We start from the raw sequence: 22,403 nt of genomic DNA, 5'->3' as shown, positions 1-22,403 counted from the left end.
ACATTTTCAAGTGAAGGTGACTGATTTGGAGGGGAACTTGCACATGGTGGTATTCTTAAGTATCTTCTCTCTTTGTCCTGGACTGAAGTAGTTGTCGGTTTGGAAGGCGCTGTCTCAGGGTCTTGGGTGAATATCTGCAGAGCATCTTGTAGATGGTACACACTGCTGCTACCGAGCATCAGTGGTGGAGGGAGGAGTATACGTTTCTGGATTTAGTGCCTATTAAGTGGGCAGGTGTGAAATTTGTTGTGTGTTGTTGGAAATGCACCCATCCAGGCAAGTGGGGAGAATTGAATTTCTGACTTGTGCCTTTACAGCGTGGACAGGCTTTGGAAAATAAGGAGGTGAGTTACTCACCGCAGTGTTCCTAGCCTACCTAGGCTCTTTTAGCCACTGTGTTTATGTGGTGACTCCAGTTCAGTTTCTGATCAATGGTAACCCTAAGGATGCTGATAGTCGGTAATACCATTGAATGTCAAGGGGCAATGGTCAGAAGTCTCACACTGGAGTTATCATTGCCTGACATTTGTGTGGCGTGAATATTAATTGCTATTTGTCAGCCCAAGCCTCAATATTGTCCAGATCTTTTTGCATTTGAACATAAATTGCTTCAGTATCTGAGAAGTTGCAAATGGTGCTGAACATAGAAAAATCATCAGTGAAGATCTCAGTTTCTGACATTATGATAGAGATAAAGTCATTGATGAAGCAGCTGAAGATGGTTGGGCACAGGATAATACCCTGAGGAGTTCCTGCAGAGATGTCCGGGAGCTGAGTTGACTGACCTCCAAAAACCACAATAATCTTCCTTTGTGCCATGTATGACTCCAACCAGTGGAGAGTTTGCCCATGGTACCCGTTACCTCCAGTTTTACCAGGGCTCCTTTATGCCACATTTGGTCAAATGCAGCCTTGACGTCAAGAACTGTCACTCTTACCTCACCACTGGAATCATGCTCTTCTGTCCATGTTCGAATCAAAGTTGAATTGAGGTTGGAAGTCGAATGACCCTGGAGGAATCCAAACTGGGCATCACTAAGCACGTTATTGTCAAGCAGGTGCTGCTTCATAGCACTGTTAATGACATCGTCCATCATTTTACTGATGATTGACAGTTGACTGAAGGGCAGTAATTGGCCAGTTGGATTTGTCCTTTTATTTATGAGCAGGACATAGCTGGGCAATTTTCCACATTGTTGGGTAGGTCAGTGTTGTAACTGTACTAGAATAGCTTGTGTACAGGAGGGGTAAATTCTGGTGCACAAGTCTTCAGGGTCCATAGCCTTTGCAATATCCAGTGCCTCCAACCATTTCTTGACATCATGTGTTGTGAATCAAATTGGTTAAAAACAAGTACCTGTGATCCTGGAGATGATTGAAGGAGGCCAAGATGGATCATCCACTCAGCACTTCTAGCTGAAGATTTCTGCAAATGCTTTAACCTTTTCTTATACACCAATGTGTTGGGCCCTTCCATTATTGTGGATGGGGATAATTGTGAAGCCTCCTCGTCTCATGAGCTGTTTAATTTTTCAACACCATTTACAACTGGCTGTGACAGGACTGCAGAGACTAGATATAAATGTGAAATTCTGGGATTACTTAGCTCTATCTATCATGCACTGCTTATGCTGTTTGACATGCTAGAAGTCCTGTTTGGTAGTTTCAACAGATTGACACCTTATGTTAAAGTAACACCCAGTGCTGTTCCTACATGCCCTCCTGCACTCTCCACTGGTCAAGGGTTTATCCCCCTGGCTTGATGGTAATGGTTTAATGGGGGATGTGTTGGGCCATGAGTTTACAGATTGTGCTCAAGTACAATTCTGCTGCTGTAGATGGTCCATAAACCATCACTGAGATACAGTTTCACAGCTGTGTCCTCTATGACCAGCTTGATCAATACTGTTGCTGCCGAGCCACTCTTGATGGTGGACATTGAAATCCGCCCCCCCCACCGAGAACATTTTGTACCCTTGCTACCCTCAGTGCAAAATGAAGGTGAATAAGCTCTATCAACACCAACACTCCAACCATTTTCCATGATTCATTAACCTTTGACTAGAACACCCAAGACACACTAGCAGCGGTAATGGTTCTGCATAGAAGGGAGAGAGAAAGGGGAAGTCAGAAGAGGACAGTAAAGGGAGGAACATGAGAGGAGAGGATGAAGAGAAGACAGAAGGAGTGAGGACACGGCCAGGTAGGGAGGGAGAGAGTAAGAGGAGCGCGGAGCTCTATGCAACATAATCACCGAATTGTTAAATAAAACAAGGTTTTTGGAAGAGGGATGGAATATTTTAGCCTATTAAAAAAAAGAAAGAACACTATCACAACCACAACAGTTGTTTTTGTGGCTGCTTAATGATCAAGGTGCCCTACAGCACAACACTTACTCTAAATATTTCCAACTTAAGAGGAAACAAGTTGGTTATAAAAATCCGGATCGAGGACACCATCACGTGTTGCATCTCATGATGAAACTACCGTTGGACAATGCGGCAGTTCCAGAAATCCCAGTCATTTGATATTATATATCTCTTTCAATTTGAAAACCATCATCAGTGGATCAAGAGCCTAACAGAAAAAGTAACACTTTGTGCACGTGCTCCAATATATAATGAGAAGCAAGCCGTCAAGGAGCTGGAACATCACGAAAATTGGGAGGTGGGCACAGGCATGGCATTACATTTAAGAGTTGTACAATATCATGTGATTGATGCTACCACCAGTGATTTTTAATGTTGTGTATGATGTTATCAATAAAAATTGTTGAAACAAAACACAAAATGGTGAAGAGACAGTAAGGGCTCTGCGAGGAAGACAGACATGTTAATGTAAAATAAAAGTGTTCAGAGGTAACCCAATAATACTTCTATTATTTAAAGAAGTAGGGCAACTAGATGTTTAAAATAGAGAAGAGGCACAGAATTAAAGGTTGATCAAGCAACAGGGTGGAAATAACGTTGTCAACCATTGTGTCTGATGTTGAGTGGGCTCAATTCCTTTACTGGCTGAGGTCACCATGGCCTCCTTCTCAACCGCAGGCCTTGCCTAAGGTGTGGTGACATTTTGGTTAAACACACCATCAATCACCTCTTTCCAATAAGAGAGAAGCCCTATGGTACTGTGATGATTTTACTTGATTCTTACTAAGGTTGAGGAAAACTATACTACTGAAAAGTTGCTGGAATGTGACAAACAGAACATATCAGTGCAGATAAACATGTAAAGAATTTTACTCTTAATTAAACTAGGGAATAGCATGTAAGGCAATAACACGGCCTTTCAGGGCAAAAAGGGGGAAAAAGTTGATTTTCTGAGCAAAATTCTGCTCAAGGAAAATTAGGAATTTTTTTTTTCTAAAGAAACTTTGAAGAGAAAGCATTAAAAAAGGCCGTGTTCTACAAACTTGTATGTTTCTTTATGGATTGGAGTAAAGAATGAGACAATTTTAATCATTCACTAATTTTGTCAACACTTAATTTATATTTATAAAAGACTGAACCCAGACTTACAACTTGCCTGGTTAGATCAAGGATTTGACTTATCTGCAGAGTTCAACTAATATGATAGTTTCAAGAGAAATTCACAGAATCAACAATATAAGATCTGTGAAACATGAGATTTACTCTCCCAAGGAGCTCTATAGTCACAGTTGTACTGTCAGAAATTCTTTCTCAGCAGCCTAATTGCATCATTTGAAATGATCATCCAGAATACATTCTAATCTTGTCTACTGTTCTCACATTTGTGTTCTCCTGAGTGCTTCAAATTTGTAGCCCCACATATCCATATAACAAATACAAAAAATTCAATCTTTATTTTCTGAAGGGTTCAAGTTAAATTGGAGGTTACATCCTGTTCATCACGATTCAAAATGGGAGACAGCAGATTGTCAGTCGGCGGGGGTGGATATAATATGTTCTATTGAGATCAATTAAGATGAAGTTGTTTTGATGATTAAAATGGCTTGTTCCAAGTGTTCATATTAATGCTTGATAGATTTTGTTTTCAGCTCAGGAGTCTATTTTTTTTTCTTTTCTGTGGCACTGTTGGAAGGGAGAAAATGTGTGAAAGCCTTTTCCATTGCAATATACTACACATAAAAGATGTTTGCATGTGTCTTCTTGTTTACCTTCAAACTGACTTGACTTGAATAGGAGCCCTGTGGTCTGAAAGCACAGTTCTGACTGTTTATTTTCACTCTGATGTTAGAGCAAAAAACTTCATGACTGACCTGAAATATGCATCATCCATCTATAACATGTCATCTTGAAAACCAATGATCAGTGCAACTTCAACTGTCTATCGAAAATGAGCTATTGATTGCCAACAGACTTTGCATGGTGAGAGAAAATCTTACCTCCGAAATGACTGATTCTAGATTTACTGTTCATATTTTGTATAATTTCTTTCTGCTTATGTGCATCTGTTAATTATAAATTATTCTGACCAAAAGTTTAGCCTGTATGAATTTATCAAGGGGGATATTATTTTCCATATTGAGGCAACAGGAGGGCATCATAATTTTCCAATTAATACTTTATGGAAACTTAAAGGTAGTAGTTTATGCAGTACTAAACTAACCCGATTGTGAGCAGTTAACAAGGAATTCAAATAATATTCATGCCACAGAATGAAGATCATGGAAGCTGTTTCACAAGAGATTGTTTACGTAAAATATCAGTGAGCCATGAAAACTAATAGAAATATTATATAGAAGACAGAACATTACAGCAGAGTACAGGCCTTTCGGACCTCGATGTTGTGTCGACCTGTCATACCGATCTCAAGCCCATCTAACCTACACTATTCCATGTACGTCCATATGCTTATCCAATGACGACTTAAATGTACTAAAGTTGGCGAATCTACTACCATTGCAGGCAAAGTGTTCCATTCCCTTACTACTCTGAGTAAAGAAACCACATCTGACATCTGTCCTATATCTTTCACCCCTCAATTTAAAGCTATGCCCCCTCGTGCTCGCCGTCACTATCCTAGGAAAAAGGCTCTCCCTATCCACCCTATCTAACCCTCTAATTATTTTATATGTTTCAATTAAGTCACCTCTCAACCTTCTCCTCTCTAATGAAAACAGCCTCAAGTCCCTCAGCCTTTCCTTGTAAGACCCTTCCCTCCATACCAGGCAACATCCTAGTAAATCTCCTCTGCACCCTTTCCAAAGCTTCCACATCCTCCTTATAATGCGGTGACCAGAACTTTACGCAATACTCCAAGTGCGGCCGCACCAGAGTTTTGTACAGCTGCAGCATAGCCTCTTGGTTCCGGAGCTCGATCCCTCTATTAATAAAAGCTAAAACGCTGTATGCCTTCTTAACAGCCCTGTCAACCTGGGTGGCAACTTTCAAGGATCTGTGTACATGGACACCGAGATCTCTCTGCTCATCTACACTACCAAGAATCTTACCATTAGCCAAGTACTTTGCCTTCCGGTTACCCCTACCAAAGTGCATCACCTCACACTTGTCCTCCTTAAACTCCATGTTCCACCTCTCAGCCCAGCTCTGCAGCTTCTCCATGTCTCTCTGTAACCTACAGCATCCTTCGTCACTATCCACAACTCCACCGACCTTAGTGTCGTCTGCAAATTTACTAACCCATCCCTCTACACCCTCATCCAGGTCGTTTATAAAAATGACAAACAGCTGTGGACCCAACACCGACCCTTGCGGTACACCATGAGTAACTGGTGTCCAGGATGAACATTTCCCATCAACTACCACCCTCTGTCTTCTTTCAGCAAGCCAATTTCCGATCCAAACTGCTATATCTCCCACAATTCCATTCCTCCGCATTTTGTGCAATAGCCTACTGCGGGGAACCTTGTCGAAAGCCTTGCTGAAATCCATATACACCACATCAACCAGTTTACTCTCATCTACCTGTTTGGTCACCTTCTCAAAGAACTCAGTAAGGTTTGTGAGGCACGACCTTCCCTTCACAAAACCGTGCTGACTGTCCCGAATCAATTTTTCTTTTCTAGATGATTATAAATCCTATGCCTTATAACTTTTTCCAACACTTTAAGAACAACTGAGGTAAGGCTCATTGGTGTATAATTATCAAGGTTGTCTCTACTCCCCTTCTTGAACAGGGGAACCACATTTGCTATCCTCCAGTCTTCTGGCACTATTCCTGTATACAATGACGAGTTAAAGATCAATGCCAAAGGCTCGGCAATCTTCTCTCCAGCTTCCCAGAGGATCCTAGGATAAATCCCATCCGGTCCAGGGGACTTATCTATCTTCACCCTCTGTAGGATTTCTAATACCTCTTCCTTGTGAACCTCAATCCCACCTAGTCCAGTAGCCTGTATCTCAGTATACTTCTTGACTACATTGTCATTTTCTAGAGTGCATACTGCTGAAAAATATTCATTTAGCGCTTCCCCTGTCTGCTCTGACTCCACACACAACTTACCACTGCTATCCTTGATTGGCCCTAATCTTACTTTTGTCATTCTTGTATTCCTTAAATACCTATAGAAAGCCTTATGGTTTACCCTGATCCTGTCCGCCAACAACTTCTCATGTCTCTTCCTGGCTCTTCTGAGCTCTCTCTTTCGGTCTTTCCTGGCTACCTCGTACCCCTCAAGCACCCGATCTGAGCCTTCACATGTCATCCCAACATAAGCCTTCTTCTTCCTCTTGACCAGAGATTCCACCTACTTCATAAACTATGGCTCCCGCGCTCTGCAGCTTCCTCCTTGCCTGACAGGTACATATTTATCTAGGACACACAGGAGCTTTTCCTTGAATAAGCTCCACATTTCTAATGTGCCCATCCCCTACAGTTTCCTTCCCCATCCTATGCTCCCTAAATCTTGCCTAATCTCATCGTAATTGCCTTTCCCCCAGCTATAACTCTTGCCCAGTGGGATACGCCTATCCCTTTCCATCACTAAAGTAATCATAACAGAATTGTGATCGCTATCACCAAAGTGCTCACCTACTTCCAAATCTAACACCTGGCCAGGCTCATTACCCAGTACCAAATCTAATGTGGCTTCGCCCCTTGTTGGCCTATCTACATACTGTGTCAGGAAGCCCTCCTGCACACTCTGGACAAAAACTGACCCATCTATAGTACTTGAACTATAGTTTTCCCAGTCAATATTTGGAAAGTTGAAGTCCCCCATGATAACTACTCTGTCTCTCTCACTCCTATCGAGAATCATCTTTGCTATCCTTTCCACTACATCTCTGGAACTATTCGGAGGCCTACAGAAAACACCCAACAGGGTGACCTCTCCTTTCCTGTTTCTAACCTCAGCCCATACTACCTCAGTTGACGAGTCCCCAAACATCCTTTCTGCAACTGTAATACTGTCCTTGGCCAACAATGCCACACCTTTCCCCCTTTTATCATCTTCTCTGTTCTTACTGAAACATCTAAATCGCGGAACCTGCAACAACCATTCCTGTCCCTGCTCTACCCATGTCTCCGAAATGGTCATAACATCAAAGTCCCAGGTACTAACCCATGCTGCAAGTTCACCCACCTTATTCCGGACGCTGCTGGCGTTGAAGTAGACACACTTCAAACCAACTTCTTGCTTGCCGGTGCCATCTTATGTCCCTGAAACTTTACTTCGGACCTCCCTACTCTCAACCTTTTCTATACTCGAACTACAATTTTGGTTCCTATCCCCCTGCTGAATTAGTTTAAACCCACCCGAATAGCCTTAGCAAATTTCCCCCCAGGATATTGGTACCCCTCTGGTTCAGGTGAAGACCATCTTGCTTGTAGAGGTCCCACCTACACCAGAAAGAGCCCCAATTATCCAAGAATCCAAAACCCTCCCTCCTGCACCATCCCTGTAGCCACATGTTCAACTCCTCTCTCTCCCTACTCCTCACCACGCTGGCACGTGGCACGGGCAACAAACCAGAGACAACAACTCTGTTCGTCCTAGCTCTCAGCTTCCATCCTAGCTCCCTGAATTTCTGCCTTAAATCCCCATCTCTCTTCCTACCTATGTCGTTGGTTCCAATGTGGACCACGACTTGGGGCTGCTCCCCCTCCCCCTTAAGGATCCCAAAAACACAATCAGAGACATCACGCACCCTGGCGCCTGGGAGGCAACATACCAACCATGAGTCTCTCTCGTCCCCACAGAACCTCCTATCTGTCCCCCTAACTATGGAGTTCCCAATGACTACTGCTCTGCTCCTTTTCCCCCTTCCCTTCTGAGCAGCAGGGACATACTCTGTGCCAGAGATCCGTGCCCCACTGCTTTCCCCTGGTAAGTTCCCGCCCCCCAACAGTATCCAAAACGGTATACTTATTGTTGAGGGGAATGGCCACAGGGGATCCCTGCACTGCCTGCCGGTTCCCTTTCCGTCCCCTGACCATAACCCATCTGCCGTTTTCTTGTACCTGAGGAGTGACTACCTCCTTGTAACTCCTCTTCATAACCTCCTCTGCCTCCCAAATGATCCAAAGTTCATCCAGCTCCAGCTCCAGTTCCCTAATGCGGTTTTCAAGGAGCTGGAGTTGGGTGCACTTCACGCAGATATAGTCAGCAGGGACACTAGTGGTGACCCTTACCTCCCACATTCTGCAGGAGGAACATTCAACTGCCCTGACCTCCCTCCCAATATTCTAAATTCCCAAGACTGTTAAAAAAAAACTAAAAAATAAACTTGTTACCTTACCAATCAGCACGCAGAACCTTCTTTTAAATTGGGATAAAATTGAGATAAAACCCAAATGAAATGTAACTCTAGGAATTTATAAAAATAAGGACATGGATCCTATATTTGAGATGGCACTGGAGAGAAAAATAATGATGGCTTTAAACCCCTATCTAAAATAATGGGGACTAAATTGGCTAACTTGGAAGATAGGCATGAAGACTGCAAGATGCATGAACCCATGCTCATTCATTACATTTCAGGAAATGTGTCAAGTTGGTGCTGGCTGTTTTTGTTTAGATAATTGCTGTGTGAAAACTATGCATGCCTAAAGCTTACATTCCTCAAACTGGAGGTGGTGAGTAGGAAGTAGTGGGAGATTCTTGTAAATTAATCTGACCTGTTCTATGTTGACCAATGGATCAACATGCAAGACAGTGCAGATCACTAACAGTTTCAGCCAGTGCAATTGGTGGCAGACATGAAGCGAGAGAGAGAGAGAGAGAGAGAGAGGAGAGAGAGAGAAATTCTTTCTATTCAGTGAAGGGCTGTGGCAGGTGTCCCATCAGACAAACACACATCAGATGAGTAGCAGTAGAGGACAATGTTGGAAGTATTGCTGCAAGGGCATGAATCTAGATCAGATATTCTTTAATGACCAAGATGTTGTCACAGTCAGTGAGTTCATCCTCAAGAGCTATATCCGTCCATCTGTACCGTAAGATTTGCCTACTGTTCCAATCACTGTGCCCTCATCACTCAATTCCTAATTTCTCTATAAACCTGTATTCTGTAATAAAATTTATGAACTTTACCTCCCCCTCACACATACATAGCAATTTTGCAAGACCCAAATGTTCAATTGCACAGCTTGCCCACATAAAAAGTGTCATAGCTTTGATGGGAAGAATGCATTGGTATTCAAGCTCCACTACTCAAGGAGCCATCATAAATGCATAATTAATCAACTGAATCTCTAAGATGGTTAATGTCTGACTTTGATTACTATGTAAGATAAAAGAAGCTCATCCCAAGTTTCATCAATAAAAAAAAGTGAAAAAGAATTAAAGACATCTTTTTAACAAGATTTTTACAAAAAAGATAACTAATTACTAATATGCTGTCTTAAACTATGTCTCCTTCAAAAACAAACACCGACACATTCATTCACAAATAGAACAGACAAGACAGAGAGCTCTGTAATATCATTCGTGAAAAGCAAACAAAAATGCCAAATTCTGTGGGTCAGGATTCCAATAAGGGGACTTTCTCAATCCTTGTGGTATTTGGTGAAGACATCACATTGATATCTACCCCAGAGCTATGCAGCAGCCAATCATTACCTCTCTGCTGAAGTGTCTAGGCCCAAAACGTCAGCTTTTGTGCTCCTGAGATGCTGCTTGGCCTGTTGTGGTCATCCAGCCTCACACTCTGTTATTGTAGACTTGGACCCTGGCTTGGTTTAGCGGTTTTTTTTTCAGAGTCTTCGTGTGTTATTTTCTTTCTGTAAAGAAGCAAGAAAGAGATAGACTTGTTTTGGCTTGCAAGCATTTAGGAGGTTTGAGTGCAACTTAAGTCTGTGACAAATTCTACAACTTCAAAATTGCAAAAGCTATTGCCAGGCAGTCTTTCAGCCAATGTCACTTGGTGCCAGTTTACCTCACAGTACATAAAAATTATCTTCTCCAAAATTTATGGTGACCTCATACAACCATTATGTGAACACCACAACTTCAATTTTTGAGTTTGGAGTTTTGAGAAATAAACTCCTGATCTATTCTCTGGGACACAACAGTGTCCAAACTATCATTTTGCCCAGTTTATAATTGCAAAGAAATATACAGTCTTTACAGAACTAATTCGACCATGACAACGAAAATTTTCTAAGTATATTGGAAGGCAATCTGACATACTTGGTTGCTGGAGAAGGTGGCACATAATTGCAAAAAGCAAAGTAGCCATAGTCTTACCGAAACATGGGGGTGGTTTCTGAGAGAGATGAAGTGGTTGTTTAATCTGGTGACCACCATACCTCAAACGAGGAGCGAAGTTGAGACGCAGAATTTTACATGTCAACCTCAGCCAGTGCAGGAATTGAACCCACATTGTTGGCATCACTCTGCATTGCAAAACCAACCATTCAACCAGTTGAGCTAATCAACAAAATTGAGGGACAACAAGCACACCTACATGTTTTAATTTCATTGGTGAATATAATACCTAATCTAAAAATACCTACCATGATGAAAAGAAGATCACAGAGGCAATAAAAGGGCTGAAGCGAATAGTAAGGATTGTGAATGTATCTGCATATATTCTCTTCTGCTATAATCTTTTGATTTCGGAGCTGCAGATGATATAAGAACTCCCTTCCTACTTTCTCCTCTTCTCCTTCAGCATAATCCAACCCTTGTTCTCATTTTATTACTGACACTCAAGAGCTGAAACCTTCCCAGTCAGTGAAGAACAGAAGTAGATAGTGTAGATATTAACTTAAAATTTGTTGGGTTGGCTGAAAATAAGTTAAATTATATCACCTGAAGTGAGGAGAAAAAATATGAAGCCTGGTAATGACCTAATGATTAGAAAGGTCACTGGTTTTAATTTGTTTCTGTGTTTTGCCGAAGGAATGCATGTGGGTTTAGATTGACTTGTAAATCAGCAGTAATGGGGTGAACAGTCACAATAACTCCGGAAAAGATGTAGTTTTACTTAAAACAGACAGTGAATCAGAGGTGATAATATGGACTGTTTATCAGCTGAATGTGTAATTTCCATAGAATTGTGCTGTGTAAATGTTGATTAGACACTATAAAGCTGAGATCAAAGTTCATTACAGCCAATAGACAAGTCTCTTTCCAGAAGCTCTCAAGCAAGTCCGAATGACTTAATTAATCAAATTGGTCATGGAAAATGCGACACATTTGTGATGTTTGCCAGTGGTCAAATCGATCATTTGATGGTGATTGCACAGTGTCAAAGTTTGAATACATAGTCATTCTGTATGGGAAGAAACTTACCTCTCAGCGCAGTTAGCCAGATTAAGAGGTTGTGAGATCAGTGGCAGGAGTTGGGACAGTTCAATCGCCTAATTTTGTCTGATCTTTGGACACATCTATGCAAAAAGTTCATTGAAATATTGGTTATATCCCATTGTTAGAGCTGTCTTGCATTATTGACACCCAGAGTAAATTCTTTAGACCAGGAAAAATGGGAACATGCCTACAACAGTCATGATGAATAGAAACCATGGCACAATTTTATGCTTACAGACACCAACTCAGACTTTAACTTAGGCATATTTTAAAGGAAAGAAGAAGTATCTGCATGGAATGTGAAACCACATAGGTATGGGCTATGGGAAGCTTAATAAAAGTTTTAAGGTCACACATGCATTTGGCTGGAGAAAAAAAAATAAATGAGTTGCTGGTAGGAGATCAAAGCAGTTCAGCCAACTGTTCTCCAACAAATTACTGTGATTGATGAAGTGCCACTCCGGGGAATTGCAGTAATTATAGAGAACATACCTGTTATCTGTAGTGAATAGGGTTAATGTATGATATGCAAATATGAAAATACATCACAGGAAGTGATGTCATGTTACATGATGTGATCATGTTTTCTTAGGGCTTTAGGGATTTAGAGGAAAGTAATAATTACAAAGTCAAGTTGAAATTAATTCCATTTTGTTCTTAAACTGAAGTTGAAAACTTCACTGCAATTTGCAGGATTAGTGAAGATAAAGAGCTTATCACACCACTCGATTGTTTGAACTGAAGCCAATTTGTCTTGTCGCATCTAAAAATGTTACCCATTCTCTAAAGTCAAAGGAAAGGCAGGAAATTGGCTCAATGCTAACAGATTTGTCATACCTGTCACAAAAGCAACCAGCTAGTGCTGGGGTCGACCCTGTTTCTGAAACCTATTAGATCTGTTAGAATCTGTGCAGATCTTCCACAGCCACACAAATCTTCGTTTTGACTCTTGAATGCTAAAGATTATCAAGAACACAGCCAAAGGTGCAATCATTCAGACAAAGGTTAATGAGATTTGATGCAGAGACTATGTGTGAGGAATGCAACAGACCACAGCAGCCATTTAGTGTATATCCTACAGCAAGGCCCATACAAGATGATACAAATTGTGGGAAACCTAGGAATCTTTTAAACTGTGAACAACCCACAAACCTACCAGCAACAACTGAGTGAAATCAGAAATGCATAAAAATTAGACAAAGAGCAATGGGCTCAAGTCTAAATACATCACATCAATGGATGGCCAACAAAGGCATTTTCAAGCAATATTTTATCTAAGACAGGACATCTCAGTGTGGTGGGTGTTTCACTAATTTACAATGAATGACTTAACTTAGAAGTCGCTTGCTCTGGCCTGGCTACAGATAGTACCATCTTGGCATGGGCAGCTACCATCTGCACTGGCAGGTTGATAGGCAGCCAAAAGGGCACTGGAAGACTGGCAGGTGGATCATTGTTGGCTTCCCGTGATAGGGCAGCACAATATTGTTGGTTGTTATCTTAAATAAGTCTTGGTCACAATTTGTTAGTCAAAGGCTATTTATCCTTGTCTGAGGTAGGGTTAAAAAAACAACGCTTATTTAATAACATTGTAACTACAACTCTTATTTAATAACATTGTAACTACAATTCAGCTCATCACGAGGCTGAAGGACCTCAGGATCCAACAATTTCACGTGACAATCACTCACTGTGATGGTGTACACTCTGAATCATTTGCACATCAGATCGTATCCCCTTATACCACAATTCCACCCGTCTTGATGTTGGACTGGGTTGGACAAGGTCAAAAATCACACAACACCAGGTTACAGACCAGCAGGTTCAAATAGACCTGTTAGACTTAAACCTGGTCTGGTGTGATTTTTGACCCCTCAAGTCTCTCTTTATCTGTTATTGATCCTAGACTAGTCAGGTGACAATGGTTACAACAAAATAATTTGGGCATTAAAAAGGTCAAGGCACAGCAGGATATTATGGATGGTGGCCACAGAGAGTGTATATAAGTGTACCCATGTCTGGTCTCTATAGTAGCCCTGGAGTCAGCTGAAAGTCCTTTGACAGCTACCATTTTCTCTGAAACTTAGCAACTTAAACAAACTTACAGGAAACACTAAACACATCTGAAGTTGTTACAACAGGCAGAAGAAATCAACCTGCAAGTTATCAATGAACCTTTTATGTGGTATGAATGTACACTGAGCTGAACCGGGTTAAGCAAAAAATTTAACTGAACCATTCAGTTCCAAAATGGTACCAAAACAGGATTGCACTTGAGTCTAAACATCTTGCTGACAAGCACATTCTATTATCCAGTATTCTCACCTACGTTAACTACAACAGTATGAGGCAGGTATGCACGTATAGAATAGTAATCTGCTTAATAATTGCACAATGCTTAACTTATGTTCTGAATTCAATAGAGGTCTCAAAAACAAATCAAGAAGTTATATTGAGCTTGCGCATGACAAGGCACACTAATATTAATTGACTGTGTGATAATGGGAACTGCAGATGCTGGAGAATCCAATATAACAAAGTGTGAAGCTGGATGAACACAGCAGGCCAAGCAGCATCTCAGGAGCACAAAAGCCGACGCTTCGGGCCCAGACCCCTCATCAGACTGATGAGGGGTCCGGGCCCGAAGCGTCGGCTTTTGTGCTCCCATGATGCTGCTTGGCCTGCTGTATTCATCCAGCTTCACACTTTGTTATCTTTAATTGACTATGTCTCTGGTTTATTTCAATCACTGCTAGGGTAGGTATCTTCTAATTAACCAGTTGAGTAATGGTATTACACATCTCTAAAGCAAGTGTGACTGAAACCCAGGCCTCTTGGGTCTGAGGTCGGAATACTGTTCCACAAGAGCCCTTCACTGCTGGGATATTTGACTGGCATTGATTGGGACCAGAACAACTACTACAATTGGAATTTCAGTTCCACATGGTCTTATTGAAAATGATTTTCATAATAATGTTGCCACAACTACAGTAACCTGACATTTAAAAATAATCATAAACTGCTTTGGGAGGAACAAACTGACGTAGAACAACTGAAAAATTTTGTGATTTCAGAACATTGCATTGTTTAGGAAATATTTTAATGAATATGCAACTGTGTACAAATAAATATTTGCCTGTAAGTACATTGTACGGTTGTGTCAATTTTATGATTAACCACTCATTTATTTGCAAATTACCACAAATTAATATTGATTGGTGGGTCAATTTTCAGGTTGTTGATGAGAATACCAATATTTCAAACCTTGCAAAGCTGGCTCTTAATGCCAATACGTCACTCAGGAGTGACAATAATGATTCGTAAGATGAGAAATTAGGCTGCATGCCACCAGATTTTAGCTGCCATACAGACTCCTGATGTTCCAAAACCAGGTCCACTGTGTGCAAGTGCATTTCTGGCAAGACTGTGTGCAGCAGGTAGATTATGGCTTTAGTCAATGTATGAACCTGATTTAATGCCAGCATTGCTATTTTGAATCTCATGCTCCAGCTTATTCTATCTTAACATCATGTACCTCAGTATGACGTGAAATGAAATGAAGGATTCACTTCTCCCTCTCACCATGTCCCCCCCATCCTCCCCCACCACAGTCCCCACCCCAAACAGCACTTCTTAAAGGCAACATGTACTCCTGGCAAGTTAGTATTAAAGAAAAACAAAAACTGAAATTGCTGGAGAAACTCAGCAGGTTTGGGAGCAATTGTGGGAAGAAAGCAGATTTAATGATTCAAGTCTCGTAACTTCATCAGCTTTTATAAGTTGTAAGTTTTGGTCAATTTCCATACTTGCTTAAAGTTTGAGTAGTTATGGAGAGTAGTCTGGTTGTATTAAAGTAAACTCTTCCAAAAATAATATAACCTCATAGATCTTTGGTTGAGAACTAAGGATGAGAGGCCAGACAGATTAGGATAAGGTGCTACAATAGGAAGGAGGAGTACAGCAAAGCTCCAGCAGGATTTGCCGAGCTTCTTTAGGAGTAATTTATCTATTCTATCATCGATAAAGAGCAATGCTTTAGATGTTTTTGGTCATGGCCTCGTTTTGGAAATACCCCTTCCAGCTTTAAAAATACCCCTAAATTATAACTTAAATCCTAGCATAATAGATATATAAATAAAACCTTCTCCATTCCTTTATTGTCCATCTTCCACATGCACTTGCCAGTTTTAGACCCTATAAAGTTTCTACTCCAATGGCTGCAGTATGGTTGGTGAAGGCTACCAATACATAAAAAGCAAAAACAAGGTCAAGAACTGTTTAAATATTGAATCATTTATTATATTGAACCTTTACTGTCACACATATTCAATGTAAAAATACAGTGAAAGTGCGTACCTTTGCCATATATACATAGCGCCATTCACATTAACTTAAAATAAGAAAAAAAAATTAAAGAGTCCGAATTTTCTTTCCACTACTGCAGTCCTTCTCTGGGCTTTCCAGCCCATGCCATACCTCCATCAGAGTCTGGCTCCCGGCTGCCACATTGGTCCGGTCTTGACTGCCTCATTGGTCCGATCTTGCTGCCAGTGCCTCACTGGCCTGTCCTTGGCTGCTTCACTAGTCCAACCTCGTCGGCCCACTCTTGATCCACCACCGTCGCTCTGGCCCACTCTCAATTTGCCGTTGCTGCAGGATACAACCCACTTGTTCAGCTCCCACCACATGCTTCCTGGTCGTGACCCAACTAGAATATTGTGCACAGTTTTAGTCTTCCTTTCTGAGGAACGATGCTCTTGCTCTTGAGGGAGTGCAGCGAAGGTTTACCAAGCTGTTTCCGGGGTTGGCAGGTCTGACGTATGAGAAGGGTTTGACTAGGTTGGGATTGTTTTCACTCGAGTACAGAGAAATGGGTAGGAGTCTCATAGGCACTTATAAAATTCTAAAAGGGCTGGGCAGTGCAGATGCAGGGAGGAAGTTCCCAATGGTGGGTATGTCCAGAATCAGGGGTCACAGTGTAAAAATGATGGGTAGATGATTTAGGACGGAGATGAGGAGACATTTCTATTCCCCAAGTGTGGTGAGCCTGTGGAATTCATTGCAACTGCAAGTAGTTGGTGCCAAAAATTGAATGCACTCCAGAGGTGATTAGATAACACTTGGGGTGAATGGGATCAAAATTTATGGGAAGAAAGCAGGATTAGGCTGCTGAGTTGCCTAATCGTGATGAACGGTGCAGCAGGCTCGAAGGGCTGAATGGCATCCTCCTGCTCCAATCTTCTATGTTCCAATGTTTGTATGACTCCTTAGGCAGGTAGTTAAAAGGGTAGTGGTGGATAGAATTACTATAGAGAGAGAGGAGGGAGGAAAAAAGGATGGACAAAGAAAGAAAGAGAAAGAACTGGCGTGCAGAGTGGATCTCCAAATGGAGCGACTTAATAACCACATGCTCATATTAACAGTTTACTTGAATAATCGGCATAAGTTAAAAAAAATCAGGAAGCCCAAATTCTCAGTGTCATAGAGGTCTACAGCACAGAAAAGACCATTTGGCCCATTGTGTTTGTGCCAGGCCAAAACAACTACCAAACTATTCACATCTTCCGGCACTTGGCCTATGGCCTTGAATGCCTTGGCATCATTCCTTATATGTTATGAGGATTTCTGCCTCTGTTACCCTTACAAACAATGAATTCCTGATTCCCACCATCTTTGTGTGGAAAAATGTTCCCCATATTCCCTCTAAACCTACTGCCCGATACCTTAAATCTGGGCCTCCTGATCACTGATCCCCTCACTGAGCAGAAAAGTTTCTTCCTGTCTATGCTGTCTAGGTCACTTATAATTTTATGCATCTCAATCATGGACCCATCACCTCCCTCAATCTCTTCTGCTCCAAGAAAACCTATCAAACCTCTCTTCATAACTAAATCTCTCCTGTCCAGGCAACATCCTGTAAACCTCCTTGGGATTCTCTCCAGTGCAATTACATGTCCCCTTTAATATGGATTCTAGAATCATCCACAAAACTCTAGTTGCAGCCTTACCAACATTTCATACAGTCTCCTGAATTAGCTCCTTGTTCTTAAATTCAGCCTAATAAAGGAGAAAACAGCAGCTAATTACAGGAGATAATGGCGTATCAGGCTATTGATTTTTGGATTTGGCTTAATGATAATGACATAGGAACATGTTCCTGAGCTGTTGAATAAGGCCTCAGGAATAAATGAACTTGACCAGACAGCATGGAAAAAAGGGACAATAACTGGAAAAGGTTCTACCACGGAAAACATCAAGTTGAATGCTTAAATAACTATTCTGAATTGTTCACAAATTTAAAACATTATTGGTTACACGTGTAATATTTGTTACTTTTCATCTTATGTAATGGTATTATGATTGATCAATTGTTAATAACATACTTGATGTAATATTAGTTCATCCCTCATGATATTGTACATAATTGCTTTTAGATATAGTCACACAAACCCACCTGATCTGTTTGCATTGTTGATGCATGTTTTAGATATCTGATTCACCTCAGAGCAATGCAGAGATAACATTAGCTTTCAACTGTATAGAAACTTTAAAGAAAACTCTAAAAGCTTTAGTTAAATTCAGCTTTTAGTAGCTCCAACCTCCTTCTGCGTTGTCTGATTACTTTAGTTTGATTACACACCACAGCTTAAATAACCAAGCAGTGAGCATAGATCAGTTGCCAGACTGTTAATCAAAACATAGAGCAATTGACTACTACAGTTGTCTATAATGTTGCTTTCTCTCTTTTGTTGATTCTTCACCCACAGATCTTTCTTTGTACTTTTAAATGGGGGGATGTTAGATGCTATGTTTATGATATGACCTTAAAGGAATGTAGTAGTAGTATAATATAGTAAAATGAGGGACATAGACACTGATCTGTGCATCTAGAAATACAAGTTTAGAAGGCTATGTTGTCTACTCAGTTGCCAGGATCCATTTGTTGTGATCCATGTAGGTGTCAATAACTATAGGACATTCTGCTGAGTCAGAATGACAAGCTGGGCATGAAATTAAAGAGAAGAATCCCATTGGTATTAATCTCTAGGTTGTTACTTGAGCCAGGTGCAAATTGGCAGAATGCATATAAGATTACCGAAATTAACTGGTCAAGGACCGGTTTGCGTGAAATGGGTTCTGATTTTTGGTGTACTAGCATAGCACCAGAAAATGTGCACAGACCACTGGGACAGTCTGGCAATGTGCTGGGACTAGTGTTCTGGCTATCTACATAACCAGGAATGTAGAGAATGCTTTAAGCTTTAAGGGATTGAGGGATCATGCTTGGATAGCTGTAGTAAATTGCACGGTACACTCAAGGAAGGAGAGCAAAATAGTAGCAAAGAAAATGAAGGTCAAAGAATGGTAGGAAGGAACAAAAAAAAAGACCAGGAATATACCAGTTAAGTCTATATGTTACAAAATTTTTAAAAAAGTAAAAAAGACAACAGAAACTACTGTTTCTGTATGTGAAAGCATGTAATATTCATAACAAAGTAAGCAAATCGATAGCATACATTGAAGCTAATAAATATGATAGGATGACCATTAGGAGTCATGGTTGCAGGATGACAAAGATTGAGTTCCTAATATTTAGAAGCATAAGAAATTCAAGAAGAATAAGCAACTAGGCAAAGGTCGAGTTTGTAGCACCATTAGTCAAGATGGCGTTGGTGCAATAAATAGAGCCAAACGTGGCTTAGACATCATGTCTAACCAGTTTGGCTGAAAACAAAAAATACTAGAGAAACAAAAGTCAATAGTAAGAGTCGTTCACTGACCCTTAACAGCAATCATAGTTTAGGCCAAAGTATACAAGAAGAAACAAAACACAGCGTATGTTGTAGAAAGTCAACAAATCTAGCTGCGTGTGCAGAGAGAGAAAAAGAATTAACATTTCAAGTTTTCTTTGGAACCAAAATCATATCTGCACTTGTCTTCTGTTTTACTAAGCCATTCAAGGGTCACTCAGTTGCCTCTGAGTTCAAAGGGCATTGAGCCAAGTTCCACTCTAGCATTTTGAGCACAACCATCTCAGCTGACACCACAGAGCAGTACTAAGGTTGTTTCAGAAATAGCAGGAACTGCAGATGCTGGAGAAGGTGAGATATCAAGGTGTAGAGCTGGATGAACACAGCAGGTCAAGCAGCATCAGAGGAGCAGGAAAGCTGACTTTTCCGCTCTGGACCCTTCTTCAGAAATGGGGGAGGGGAAGGGGATTCTGAAATAAATAGAGTTGCGGGGGGGAGATGAAAGGTGGATAAAGGAGCAGATAGGTGGAGAGGAGATAGACAGGTCAAAGAGGGGGATGGATCCAGTAAAGGTGAGTGTAGGTGGGGAGTTAGGGTAGGGGTTGGTCAGTCCAGGGAAGACAGATAGGTCAAGGAGGTGGAGATGAGGCTGGTAGGTAGGAGGTGGGTGCGGGGGTTGAGGTGGGAGGAGTGTATAGGTGGGAGAAAGGATGGACAGGTTAGGGAGGGGAATGAGCTGGGCTGGTTTTGGGATGCTGTCTGGGGAGGGGAGATCTTGAAGTTTGTGAAGCCCACGTTGATACCATTGGGCTGCAGGGTTCCCGAGCAAAATATAAGGTGCTGTTCCTGCAACCTTCAATAATGAACTTAACCCATTTTATGCCCTTTCTGATTTTTTTTCCACTTTGGGAGAAATCAGAATAAATGGAGGAAGTAATGAGAAGGGACATGCGAATGTGGTAAATTTTGGTCTCTTTTGATACCATATATAAACTTACATGGGAATATATGATGTAATTTTGCCTTTAGCAGCAATACTTAATTATCCCTTGTAATACGAGAAACTCAGTGTCTGTATTTTAATATTGACAAATCCAACAGATGTTAATTGTCACGAACAAAAATTATGCTGATAAGTGTTTAGGCTAACATTGAGCTCTTAGATTACAACTGAGGACAAAGTTAGATGACCTCAGGCAAGATTGGATTTGAGACACTTATATCCTCAGGCCACATGCCTTGATGTAGTTATGATACATTAGCATTTCTCTGAAAGGTAGACTGATTCACTGATGGAGATACCAACAACAGCATACCAATTCAGAGCAGAAGTAGCCCCTTGAGTCTAACTTTCCATAAGATTTTGACTGGTCTGTTCGTGTTTGGAGTTCTTCATGCCAACTTCTGCCAATTAAGCTTAGATTATTGTTAGTTAAAGTAATCTATCTACTTCTGTCTTAAAAACATTTAATGACCCTGCTTCCAATGCCTTGAGTCAGAGTTCTAAAGTCGCATCTTTTAAATTTCCACTCAGCTGCTTACAACATACTTATACCCCAGCTTCAATAAGGAAACCACAAGTGTACAAAATATTTGAGGAGTGCTCTCACTAATACCCTATATAATTGATGCGTAGCATACTTACATGCATGCTTAATTCCTTCTAATAAAGGAGACTATTCCGTTAACCTTCTTAATTACTTACTGTGCCTGCATGTTAACTTTTTGTATGTCATGCAGTAGAACATACTGCTTTCTCTCACTTCAGAATTCTGCAGTTCTCTATTTAAGCAGAATCTGTCTTTGTTTCTCTTATTCCTTCTGCTAAAGTGAGAAACTTTACTATTTTCCCACATATGCCATCTGCCATTTTGTCCAATCAATCAATACGTCTATATCCATTTTAATCACTCTTATGACCCCTTTCAACTTACTTTCCTAGTTATCTTTATGTCATGTGGAAATTTAGTCACATATCTTTGCTTCCCTCTTCTAAGTCTTTGATATGAATTCCAAAAAATCTCAAGCACCAGATCAGACCCCTGAGGACAGTACTCATAGTATCGTACGAATCAAAAAAACCCATTAATGCATATTGCTTTTTCGTGCTAATATATCCTTACAATTAAGGTTGACCCTATACTATGAGTGTATGTTTTTTAATTCCACAAAAGCCTTTTATGTGGCCCATTGTCAAATGCCCCTATATTTAGATTTCTTGGACATCTACAGGCTCCTCTTTATGCACAACAGAGATTACCCCTTCAGAGAACTGCAATAAATTTATTTAACATGACTTTTCTTTCTCAATACATTGCTAACTCTTCCTGATTATCTTGAACTTTTCTACATGCACATCGGTAACACCCTTAATTATTGATTCTAGAGTTCACCATGACAAACGTCAAGTTAAATGGCCTTCTGTTCCCTGTTTGCTACTTCCTCCTTCTTTGAATATACTTGCTACTTGCCAGAGCAATGAAATCCTTCTAGAATCAAGTGAATTTTGGAAAATGATCACCAAAGCATCTAGCTCACTAAGCACCTTGTTGAAGACCCTAGGATGAAGTCCATCAGTACTGGGTGACATTTCAGCGTACAACTACATCAGTCTGCTCAGGACGATTTCTCTTTCACAAACTCCTTCTCTCCTTTCCACATTATGATTTACAGCTATTTCTGGGAACATATGTCAAGGTAAAGTCTGCCTAATCTTACCAGATCATTAGGCTGCTCTCTCATTAGAGAGACATTACTCATGATGGTTTAATCAGAGGATTGCCATGCCTCAAGTGAGAGGAGTTGAGAAGGAGAGTCCTTCATGGTAACCTCAGCTGGTGCAGGAATTGAACACATGCTGTTAGTGTCACTCTGCATCAGCAAAACAGCCATCTAAACAACTGCCCTAACAGACCCCTCAGTGATTTATGTATCTTTGAAATATTATTAAATAA

The 22,403-nt window shown here is 40.8% G+C and overlaps 1 long non-coding RNA gene across 1 annotated transcript in view; it reads right to left on the bottom strand.

The window, feature by feature from the left end:
• The window catches only part of LOC132209613 (uncharacterized), a 101,060-nt gene that overhangs the window by 59,405 nt on the left and 19,252 nt on the right, over nt 1-22,403 (bottom strand). Inside the window, exon 2 of the long non-coding RNA XR_009445801.1 lies at nt 10,007-10,167. This is a non-coding gene — a long non-coding RNA (uncharacterized LOC132209613). The remainder of the gene's footprint in view (nt 1-10,006; nt 10,168-22,403) is intronic.

The sequence above is a fragment of the Stegostoma tigrinum genome, chromosome 5 (assembly GCF_030684315.1).
Source record: "Stegostoma tigrinum isolate sSteTig4 chromosome 5, sSteTig4.hap1, whole genome shotgun sequence".
Taxonomy (NCBI): domain Eukaryota; kingdom Metazoa; phylum Chordata; class Chondrichthyes; order Orectolobiformes; family Stegostomatidae; genus Stegostoma; species Stegostoma tigrinum.
This window is presented reverse-complemented; position numbering and strand designations above follow the sequence as displayed.